The 12550-nt window shown below is 36.3% G+C and overlaps 1 pseudogene; it reads right to left on the bottom strand.

The window, feature by feature from the left end:
• Positions 1-5596: 5596 nt before the first annotated feature.
• LOC127098612 (chalcone synthase 4-like) lies at positions 5597-6858 on the bottom strand (annotated as a pseudogene).
• Between the last annotated feature and the right edge of the window lie 5692 nt (positions 6859-12550).

The following is a 12550-nucleotide window of genomic DNA, read 5'->3' on the forward strand; positions in this document are numbered from 1 at the left end:
AGACATGAGTCATAATTTTCATTTACTCTTCATATAACTAAAGTATCCAAGTCATAGAGAGAATAAGTTTACGAGAAAATGTATGAACTCGCGTCCTTTCTTTAAGTCTTTTAAATTTAAGCATTTACTTAATAACATTTATTATGTTTTTGTTTACTTTCTTTTCCTAAAACAATTCAACATTGTTTCGATCATAGTCTTTATCAAAATTCTTATTATCCAAACGTTTAAGTTTCAAGCACAAACACTTTTTGTCATGATTTTCTGCATAAATATTTCTTAGAATTTTTTAGAGTTAAATCCCTTAATTGAATTAAAACTTGTGATTTGATTTACGAAAAATATCAGTAAATAAATTTGCACATCTAGTGGGACCCTTTTGTGCAAGAACTTTTAACTTCGGTAGAAAAGTGTTGTGTCTTTTATTATTTATCTTGTTCTACGTATATGAAATGTCTTTAATTGTTGAGTGTTCATGCGTATGAGGAGTGGTAAACTCTTATTGAATGACTCATCCAACGTTAACAAGTCCTCCCTCTCCCTAGAACAATTATCCAAATGTAGAAGAACAATCGACTGAATCGACGAATGGTAATGCAGGAACTTTGACAACCATTGGAATAACCCCTCCCGTTATAAGAAAAATTTCAATTTTGACAGTATTACCTTAAACAATTTATATTTAATTTAACTTCGATTGTGTTTGTGAGTGTGAATGTTGTATTTTTGAACTCGTTATTAGTATCATGTTGCTGAATTTCATTGTTAATATTTGTAAGATGTATTCTCACCCCTTTCTTATTTATGTTGTTGGTTGTGTGTAAAATGTACAAATACTTAGAAAGAGTAGTCACTCGTGAGTGGGAGACTGCCTTGGAGCTTTCTTCTTTTGGAAGAGAAAATCATAGCACTGGAGCATGTTACTACTGAAATGCAATTAGCTGACATATTTACAAAGGCTTTGGATGCTAATCAGTTTGAATGTTTAAGAGGGAAATTGGGGATTTGTATTCATGAGAATTTATAGCAATTAATTTGGAGTGGAAAAGGGAATAAAGATATTGTCTGCCCACTTAAAAGAAAGTGTCCCATTTATGGTAAATCATTACCTAGTATTGGAACTAGCATCTAGAAAATTTTCACACGCTACCTCAACACAACCACTTCCATCTTCATCAAACTGTTCAGACCATCTCTGCTAGGGCGACAAATTTTTTCTCAAAAGTTCAACAAAATGTCACAACATCCCTCATCTTCTGGTTCAAAACCCACTCACAAAGCAAGGACTCCCTCCATGGATTTTCTGGATGAAGATGTTTTGAAAGTTATTCCTCTTTCAGTGATCCCAGGCGACGCCCCTGGTCCATCTTCCACGACAGGAAACACTCAAGGTAACAATTCTGACAACCCTCCTCCTAAGGATGACATGCATTATACAGATCGTGTCATTAGGAATCTGATCACAAGGATCCTAAATGAAGGACACTCAGTCAAGGGAGTTTCGACTCCTCTGTCTAGAAGGGACCCCTCACCTGAGGTGGAACCTCAAACTGAGAAAGATGATGATTCATCGAGGTCAGAGAAGGATATTGTTACTGAGGGACTGCGTTTTCTAGGAAAAACCTTGCCTAGTAAGAAACCAGTAGATGCTTCTCATGAAACTGCTGAGAAGGTGATTGATTTGGAGGAAGAGAGCTCAGATGAGGAAGATGACACCTTGGTTCATCACTTGAAACCAAGTGTTGCAAAGAAAATGAAGACCAGGAAAGACAAGTATGTGGGTGAGATGTTGACAACCAGAACTAGTAAGAAGGCTGCTGCTGTAGGTCCTTCTAAATCATGGAGTAAAGTAGAGGTCAAGAAGAGAAAGGTCAGAGAAAGTTCCGATTCTGAAGATGATGTCGAAGACGATGTCCCATACATCTCCCCTGCCAAAAAGCAAACTGTTAGAAAGTTTCCAGCTAAGGTTGCAACTCTGCATTTGGACAACATTTCCTTCCATCTGGAAGATGGTGCAGCCAAGTGGAAATTTGTTATACATAGGAGAATTGCTGTGGAGATGGAACTAAGGAAAGATGCTATGGAAGTGAAGGAGGTTATGGAGTTGATCAAGTCTGCAGGTTTATTGAAAACAGTTAGTGCATTACCCCAGTGTTTTGAAGGTCTGGTGAAGGAGTTTGTGGTGAATATCCCTGAGGATATTTCTGACAAGAATAACAAAGAATTTTGCAAGGTGTTTGTGAGAGGAAGGTGTGTAAGGTTCTCCCCAACTGTAATCAATAAGTTCATAGGAAGAGGAACAAAAGGAGCTGTTGAGTTAGAGGCCACAGACAATGAAGTCTGTAGGACAATCACTGTTGGTCAAGTCAAGGAATGGCCAAGCAAAAAGCATCTATATGCTGGAAAATTAACTGTAAAATATGCTATCTTGCATAAGATAGATTTAGCCAACTGGGTGCCAACAAACCATATCTCAACAATCTCTAATGTTCTTGGAAGAATAATCTATGCTATTGGAACCAAACTCAACTTTGATTATGGAAGGTTCATGTTTGAAAAAATTATTAGACATGCCTCCACTAATGCAGTAAAACTGCCAATTGCCTTTCCCTTAATCATTTGTGGAATTATTTTAAGCTAGGAACCTAGTATTTTAAACACAAGTGATATCCCCAGTAGAAGGAAGCCTCCATTGTCCATTCATTACAAGTTATTTGAAGGCAGTCATGTCAATGACATTGTCATGACATCTGCAATAAAGAAGCCAACCTCTCAAGGTGGCCTGATTGCTCAATTGAAAGACACCTGTAAGGAGTCGGAAACTGGGATTAGGGTGGCTAAGGCTAGGAAAGAGGCTTTAGAGGTTCTAATTAGTAGTTTGGAGCAAGAAGAGATGGATAAGGTTGATGAAGCCAAGGAGACAGATGCCCACACCTCAAGTGAGAGGTCTAATTCTCAAGATCAATCTAGTGGCAGTTCTAGATCTGAAGGTGAAGAAGATGCTACCTCCTCAGACTAAGTTGTGGTGTTAATGGTCCCCCTATTAATGATGTGTGTTCTGGATGCTGTTTTGGATGCCTGGATGATTTGATGTTTTTTCTGTTTTGATGTTTGTAGTTTGTTTTGGTAGTCCTTTTTGATGCCATGATGTAATATTTGGGCTCTTTATGAGTTCCCTGGATTTCTGATTATCTCAGCTAATGCAACTGTGTATAATTATGGTTTTGTATCTCCTGACATTGTGTTTTAACATTTTATATGTTATAACATCCTTTGTGACATTCTCTGCTGGACCGATTGACATTGATTTTGTCTAATTGGTCACTTTGGTCTATTTTGACTAAAAAGGGGGAGAAGTTAATATGTGGAGAGCTGCAGTTAATGAGTGGAGATGTGGAGAACTGCAGTTATTATGTGCTAAACAGCTGTATAGGTGCTGATGTTGAAGGAGATGAACAAAATAATGTTCTGTGCTATACAGGTGCTGATGTTGAAGGAGATGTCAGAGTGTGATTTTGAATGTTACAGGTGCTGTTGTTGTTGAAGGAGATGTCTGTGTTGAACATACTTAGGGGGAGAAGAAGCACCTATGTGTTTTTTTGTGTATTACTAGTTGCTATTATAGCTAGTAATTGTGTTTGCTTTTGCTGCTGCTTAACTGCTGTGATGCTGTTTAACTACTGATGTATTTTTCTTGCGAACAAATGGACTGATATATGTTTTAGCCAAAATTTGTCAAAGGGGGAGTTTGTTGGTTCTAGGTGTTGGCAGCAATTTTGGTAAAACCAAGAGTGTTCACAAGTTGTCACATGTGATGTCTTAACATAAGATATCTTGTACCTGCTGGATGTTTAAAATAGAATTATGCAGGATTTTTCCAGGATGTCAGACCCGATGTCATGACATCTGTATACAAAATATTCAGTCTGAATGTTATTTATTATGTGATTGCGTTTTTAATGGCAATTTGTGTATGATTGATGAGTTAATTGAACACGCTATCAATCAGTAATTACAACGTAATTAACTTATTTTCCAAAGAGATCTAATCAACTGTCATGAGAAGATATGAATGAAAAATAGTTTTAGGGTTTTATGATGTCCAAGCCCAGCCAAATGCTTCTATAAAAAGGACATGGAAAACCTGATTTGATACACAAGAAATAACGAACAAAATATTGAGAGAGAATAAGGGTTTAAGTCTTGTGTGGTCGTGTGAATTGTAAGCCATTCAATTCATTCATAGATGATTGAATTGCTCTGATTTTTGAGTTGTAATTTGTCACTTAAAACTTTTAAGCATGAGTGTGTGTCTACTTGATTGATGCTGCTAAGTAAGATCAAGTGTGTGTCTTTGAAGAGTGTCTTCTTTTCAGTGTAATTCTTGTTTAATATCGCTGGTGTGATTGAGGGGGAGTGAGTGAGATCTCATATCTAAGAGTTCTTAGGTAGAAGTCGCACGGGTAGAGATTAGGTGAAAAAGCTTGTAACTTGTGTTGTTTACTGAGAGTCTTTGAACTGATTCTATTTTAGTGGATTTCCTTCCTGACTTGGTAGCCCCCAGACGTAGGTGAGTTTGCACCGAACTGGGTTAACAATTGCTTGTGTCTCGTGCATTACAGCTCTTTATCTTTTATCCTGTTTATAGTGTTCAGATATTAGTGTCGTGACATTACCTTCGACATCCCATATCCGATACCAGAATTTCAGAATACCTTGTCTTCAATTTAATCTTGCACCGTTTTGAATTTTTTAGGAATGCGAGGATTCACTAGTACTTTGTGTACTCTCTGAGCAAGTATAACAACCTTAACTTGTTTATCCCACAACAAATAGTTGTTTTCTTGTAGTTTGATTGAAAGTTTTGGACCAAACTAATGCAACAATGTTGAATCCAGTGTGATAAATGCAAGGTTCTGAGATTGTTACGCCATTGTTGCCAATGACGTTGCTTGAGATGGTTGCCCGAGGAAGAAGAAAGCAATTACTCTATTAGGATGTAACTGAATTCAATTAGAGTTGTTTGAGAGTAGAAGTGATCGATAAGGACAATGATATCATAATGGAAAATTATTTTGTGAATTTCATTTCATATTGATTAATAGAAGTTGGTTGCTTACAATGCCATAACTCATATATATATTTTCATGCTTGCTTCATGATTACACTCGATACTACATGTCTGGCATACATGCTATACTACACCATACTTACTAGAGTTAAAACCTGGTGCATGATACACTACAATCTATTATTTAAACAACTATGTATACACATATATTTTTTATTTATAAATGAGATACCAAGTCTTATTATAACTATTTTACTTTCAATTTTACCTTTCATTTAAACTCTTTCACTTATATATATTTTAACTCCATCTAATATCTGAATTTTATAAAATAATAAGATAAAATTTGTAACTTCCAGTATTCTTAAAAAAAGAGATAACATGATAGTTAAAGCATAAAACTATTTAACTTATATTATTTTGACAACGATATTACATATTAAACTTAAGATGTTTAGTCTTTATCAAAATAATCTCACAAGAGACTCGCAATAATACATTGATTAAATAAAACAATCAAGAATCTCATATAACTATACTTCGGAGAACAATTGTTTCAATAGTAAGTCCGGGTCCAAAGCTTAACAACACACCCCATTCAAGTCCTTCTCCCGTGGTCTTAAGTCTATTTTGAGACGATTTCTTTCTCATCTCATTTAAGCTGAATAACACACATGCACTTGACATATTACCATATTCACTTAGTATTTTTCTAGCGCACCTCAATTTTTCAGGTTTCAAAGTTAATTTTTCCTCAATTTTATCTAAAATAGTCGGTCCACCCGGGTGAGCAATCCAAAAGATTGAATTGTAATCACGAATACCTAAAGGTTGAAAAGCCTCAAGAAGTACTTTATCAATATCATTTGAGATAATATCAGGAATATCCTTACGAAGATGAATCGTTAGTCCAACTTCACGGAGAGGACCACAAATAGCTCCGTCACTATCGGAGGCAATTGTTTGTGCAGTCCAAAGTAACTCAAATATAGGTTTCTCGATATCTAGCACCGGGTCAGAACCAATAATGACCGCAGCTGCTCCATCTACGAATAATGCTTGTCCAACAAGGCTGTCCAAGTGAGTGTCACTAGGGCCACAAAATGAAATCGCTGTAAGAATTTCAGAACAAACAACCAACACACAGGCACCTTTGTTGTTCTCAGCTAAGTCCTTAGCCAAACGAAGTACCGTTCCACCTCCAAAACACCCTTGTTGATATAACATATACCTTTTCACATTTGCGCGAAGACCTAGAAGTTTTGTAAGTTGATAATCAGCACCAGGCATGTCTACACCACTTATGGTGAAAAGATTAAGTGTGTAATCTTTGATTTTGGTTGGCCCCATTCTTTTATAGCCATGATTGCAACTTCCTTCCCTAGTCTAGGCACCTCTACCACTACCATATCTTGTCTAGTATCCAAAGAAGGTGCCATATATTCGCATAAATTAGGGTTTCCTTTCAAAATATCTTCTGTCAGGTACATATATCTCCTCTTAATCATTGTTTTATCACCTTAGCAAGAACGAAATAGCATAAGTACATCAATAATTTAGCAATACCAAGTTCGATATCTAAAAAAAAAGGGGGGGAAATAATACTTACAAATACGCTGAAATTTTTGTTTGAGTTTAGTCTGGTCCTGGCTGTTTGTGATTTTGTAGTAGAAATCAGGATATGTAGTCTGTTCAACACAGTTTGGTGGATTTGCAGTGACAATGGCCAAAATGGTTGCAGGTCCTTCAGCTCTTTGAGCTTTGAGAATTTCAGACACATTCATCATCTTGATATAATAATGTTATAGAAAAGAAAAGGTAGTGAAGAGTGTTGTGTTACGAACTTGTTGCAATGAGATGGTTTTATACTTGTGAAAGGAGGGAACATGTAGTGTAGTGAGTCATGATGAGTGTTAATTTAATACTAAACAAGTACGTGATTGATAACTTAAAAAATAAAAACAATAATTGCTCAATTGATTGATCCTCACACCTCATGATATATACGTTTTTTAAACAATAAATAATGCTAGAACGTGATTCTCGCGATTATCTTATCTTATACTAACATATTTTAATCCTGTATCTTAAGACTGTTTCTGATTTTATTTTGGGATTCTCTGCACTAAAAGTTTACACATATTTTCTTATACATCTCGACGGTTGATTTGAGATTTTACAGATTAAAAATATAGACCATCAATTCATTTTATTTGGGCGGAATCAAATCCGAAACTTGTGCATTCTTTTTTTATATAAAAATAATATTAAAGTTGTTAATACCAATGTTTTAAAACTGAATCGAATCGATCGATTTAATAGGTTGGATCGGGAAACAAAGATGAACCCGGTTGGATCAATCTCTCAAAACCGTTAGTGGATCAAAACCAGAAAATGCATCAAATTAACAATTTTAATTTACTTCTTCTAAATTTTGATATGTCAATATCAAAACTTAACATACATTCTCTAATCACAAAAAAATCAATGTTTTTTACAATGATACAAACTTCTAAAAATTGTCACTTCATTACAGTTTTTCTTTCGATTTTCTTTTTAAAATAACGATTTTTTTCAATTTAAATACCAAAATAACCAAAAATTTAAATTATTTACCAAAATAACAATCTTTCACTACTGATGCACCAATTGAACTGGCGCATCCAATAATCATTCAAAGGAGGCGTCATTGGAGCTGACGCATGCTTGCAATGCATTGCTCTTAGTCGCACATGCTTCTGGCGCATGCATGCGTGCTTGTGAGTGTGCGCCACATGCATTGCCGCATGCATGTGTTATGTGTGTGTGGCGCCTAGGGCATTGACGCATACATGCATGTGTTCATATATAAATACACTACATTATGCCAGAGAATGTCCCCTTGATATGCAAGTCAGTAATCCTCTTTTGCTAAAATTGAAAAACTAATTTTATCAACATTGGAGAGGCTTAGACTTTGTAAGCGTCGAATAGTGAGTATGATTGATCCCTTCGAACCTTTGAACATGCCGCTATGACGTGGGAGCAGGGCATACGAAAGGCTTGGAACTTTTCGCAGTCGCACAAACCTCTATCTAGTTCCACTGTATAATATCCCATCGACATGCCTTCATTGTAATCCATGGACTTAGCAACACTATATCAACCTTTAGTACGGTCAAACACCATGACCACATGTGTGTTAGCTTTGACAGCTTCCTCTCTAATGAATTTCATTGAAGCATCATTAAACAACTTCCCAGATTGTAACACTGAACTCCATTTGGAACGTCTGGTCTCAAACAACGCCCCTAGACTGAAATAGATTGCTTGCACTAAAGCGGTTATAGGTAGGTTTCAGATGCCTTTGAAGACAAAGCTCATTGATTCCACAAGATTTGTTGTCATGTGGCCCCAACTTTGATGATTGTCGTATGCCCTAGTCCACTTCTCCAATGGAATACTGTCGATCCATTGTAATGCATCTGCGTTTGACAATCTGATGTCTTGTGGTAGTGTTTGTAAGAAGGTTCTGTTAATGCATACCCTAAATTGACAATCTTCTTCCGCAACGTTTTGTGTTTGATCTCTCGCATAAAATTTTGAGTGATATGTATAATGCATTAGACATGCGTCAACGAAGGATCTTGCCAACCATTATCAATGTGTTTTGTAGGCACTCACTATTGAAGGGTATCGGTCTGAGATCAAACATAAGTTAGGCTGACGAGCAACATGCAATCGAAGATTTTTTAGGAAAAAACTACATTCCTCAGCAGTCTCCCCTTCAACTAGGGCAAAGGAGAATGGAAAAATGTTGTTATTGCCATCTTGTGCCACTGCCACCAGTAGCGTTCCTTTATATATTTTGTACAACGATGTCCCATCAATTGGTATAATAGGTTTATAGAAAGCAAAACCTTTGATGCATGGTTGATACGCCCCGAAGAGTCGGTGGAATATTCCATTTCCAATAGCACAAGTCCCGTCTTGGGTATACCTTGACAACGTTTCCAAATTGACAATAGTCCCTGGAGCATAATGTTTAAGAGCCACGAAGTATTTTTGAATTTGTTTGTAAGACTTCTCCCAATTTCCATACACTTTTTCAACCGCCTGTGTCCTAGCTATCCAAGCCTTCCTGTATGATGGAGTATAGTTTTATTGTGTTACAATATATGATATTATTATACTCACCTTTAACGATGGATTATCGCTAATGACATACAAAATTTCATCGCATATTAACTGAGAGATGAGTTTGCGATGGTCTTGCATTGGGTTCGTGATTAAGCATGTGTGAACTGGACCCATGGAACCAATCTCCCAAGAATCACTCCTCTTCCGATAAGAAGCCGACAACTGGAACAGGTAGAGCTCATTTTGACAATAAATGTTATACCTCGTTGCATTAGTTCGATCAACCCTATAATCAGCTGATAATTTCATGTGATACTTTTTAATGGCTTTTACATAGTCTTCTTTTGTGTGAGATGTGTCTCCTTCTTTCAATGATCCTTGAATTTTCACATAAGGATTGTAAAATATATCTAACCCAAATTTAAGCTTGTCATGTGTTGAGGTGCACAATATACATGACTATATGGTAATGACTCTTCTTCTTCATCATCATTCACCATTGAATCAACCAATAACTTGACTTCTTCTTCCTCATCAACAATATTGACTTCAGCTTGTTCTTCGTCATTAGTTTCACAAAACACTTGTGACTGATCAACAAACTGAGACACTTGATGTTGTTGTGTTAATATATATAAATTTATATCATTGTACCCAGATTGTTCATGACTGATAAACACATGCTGAACATCGTCATCATCTCGAACCTTCAACTGATAAAACTTTACTTGGTTGTCTGCAAACCACATCGGATTTTTATAGATGATTTGTCTCACCCAACTACACTGCAATTTCTTTTCTATTCTTTGTTTCAAATGTGAAAAATTTGATCATCTATTGATTGTAGACCGAGTTACTTCTATGTTGCAAAAATAAAAATCGAATAAGTGATGCTCAAATGTTTCACCATCGGTATGGGCACTGATCATGTAATATGGTAATGAAGACATTTTTTTAAAATGTAAGTTTAGTGTTTGATGGTGAATACATTGATCACATATTAGCATGCAGTTAAATATGGGAGACGGTGAAGGCATCATAGGCAAGTTTAGTGTACTGATCATGCAAAGAATCTGCAGGATTCCATGTAGAGATAGGACAAGGAAAATCATGCGCCTGCATGATTCTCTTCCCTAATAAGCCAAGACATGCGCCTGCAAAGATGATTCTACCCTAATAATCCAAAGTAGGCGCCCTTATCAATGACGCATAAAGTAAGACATGCGCCCTTAGCTTTGGCGCCACTCCCTTGCATGCTTAAAAGTAAACCATGCGCCCTTAGCCTTGGCGCCTAATACCATGAATTCCTAATTACATGCATGCACCCTTAGCCTTGGTTCCTACTTTCATGCTTCACATGCATACGCCCTTAGCCTTGGCCCCTACTCCCATGCTTCACATGCTGCATTCACATGCTGCAAATTGCCAACCTATCTCATCTATAAATATTACAGCAACTCATAACACTCAACATCTGCAACAATCAATATCCGTAACACTAAATACCTGCAACACTCAACCTCTGCAACACTCAATCTCTCTGCCAAGGTCAATCTCTCTGTAACATTATGTCTCTATTTACTATGGGTGATGAACATCAAGAAACAATCGATAATATTAGGACATTTGTATGTTATCACTTATTCTTATTGTTATTCTTATTTCATAACAAAATGTCTAGATTGTTTATTACTTCTTCTTACTTATTTCTCACTTATGTTTTATTAGGACCCAAAGAGATTTCGATGTTGTGTACATGAATATGTACCATACGATCCTTTGATAGAACCATATATTCGAGGATACAGTTTTAGTAATCTACTCAACTTAGTCTTATACTTGGTTGACTAAAAATTTATTTTTGCTTTATTGGAGAGATGGAGACCCGAGAACCACATATTTCACCTTCCTTTTGGTGAGTGTACCATCACACTTGAGGACATCTACATGTTGTTAGATCTACGTATCAATGGTAAGGCCGTAAATGGTAGAGTTAACCAAGATAACTCTATATGTGATGAATTGTTGGGTTTCCCTTTATGTGAAGACACAACTACGGGAGAGACTTCTGGTCAAGCTAGGGGTCAAGATATTAATTTAAAATATCTTAAACAATATTATGCAAGTATAACACTAACCGAAGAGTCTGTTGAGTATACAAAGATAATTAAAGCTCAGTGTTATATTATGATTCTATTTGGTAATTTTTTATTTCCTGAAAGTACTGGTAATACGGTAAATATTATGTATTTGCCGTTGTTACGAAACATAAATAAGGTAAGCACATATAGTTGGGGTTCAACTGTTTTATCCCTTCTATATAGTTCGTTGTGTAAAAGTTCCAGAAAAAATACTTGTACGTTTTATTCATGCACCTATTTTCTACAAGCACAGGGTCTGTCAAGAATGCAACCACTCACCCCGATAAACGAGAAGCCATTCATAGTCCCCTTTGCAACGAATTAAGTTTAAATTTTTACCATCTATTTTATTAGACTTTATATTTTTTAACTGTAAATAATATTTTTCAAATATTTCCGATCTAGATGGAAAGTTAAAGGGATGAACTACAACAGGTATCCAAAACACGTTGTAGTAGTCTATCACAATCTATTAGACCACATTGGACCAGACAATATAATACTACTACATAACTCTACATTTGATTTTAAAAAAAATTATCCATTTACATGTCACATTCTTGTACAATTTATCTAGAGGCCATATCTAGATCTTGATCATCAGGTTAACCATGATAATGATGCAGTTTGGTCAACAAAAACACCAATTATCTGGTTCGCTATTGTGGAGATGCACCAGTGGCTGTGTAAAACTGAATTTTGGCATGCAACAAAAAGTTCCAGAACCTCTAGTGTGTTTAGGAGATTGACATCAAGAAAGAGTCGATGGCCAATGGGATTATTATGACTAGAGAGACATCGCAAAAGAGATGTGTTGTCATTGGAGGAATCAACGGTAATACATCTTAAACAAACCAGTTATACATGGTGCTAGACCAACTCAACATTATATGGCATGGTTTAGGCCAATTACAACGCCATAATTTATGTCTGAGCCAAGGTATTTGATTGATCCATGCCAACGAGCTTCGTCATCATACGCCCAACAACAAATCCTCGTCCAAGAATAATGTCAACCCACCCAAATCCAACGACCAACCTCACACCATCACCCTACCATATACACCCAACCATTAAACACCCAACCATTAAACACCCAACCTTGCAACCAATTCATGTCATACACCCAAACTCAAAACCAAGAAACAAACCCTAACCAACATCAATCATACCCATCCACCACAACAGTCTATAACCTAGATGATTCATACGATCTAGT

Source organism: Lathyrus oleraceus, chromosome 1 (genome assembly GCF_024323335.1).
Source record: "Lathyrus oleraceus cultivar Zhongwan6 chromosome 1, CAAS_Psat_ZW6_1.0, whole genome shotgun sequence".
Lineage (NCBI taxonomy): Eukaryota > Viridiplantae > Streptophyta > Magnoliopsida > Fabales > Fabaceae > Lathyrus > Lathyrus oleraceus.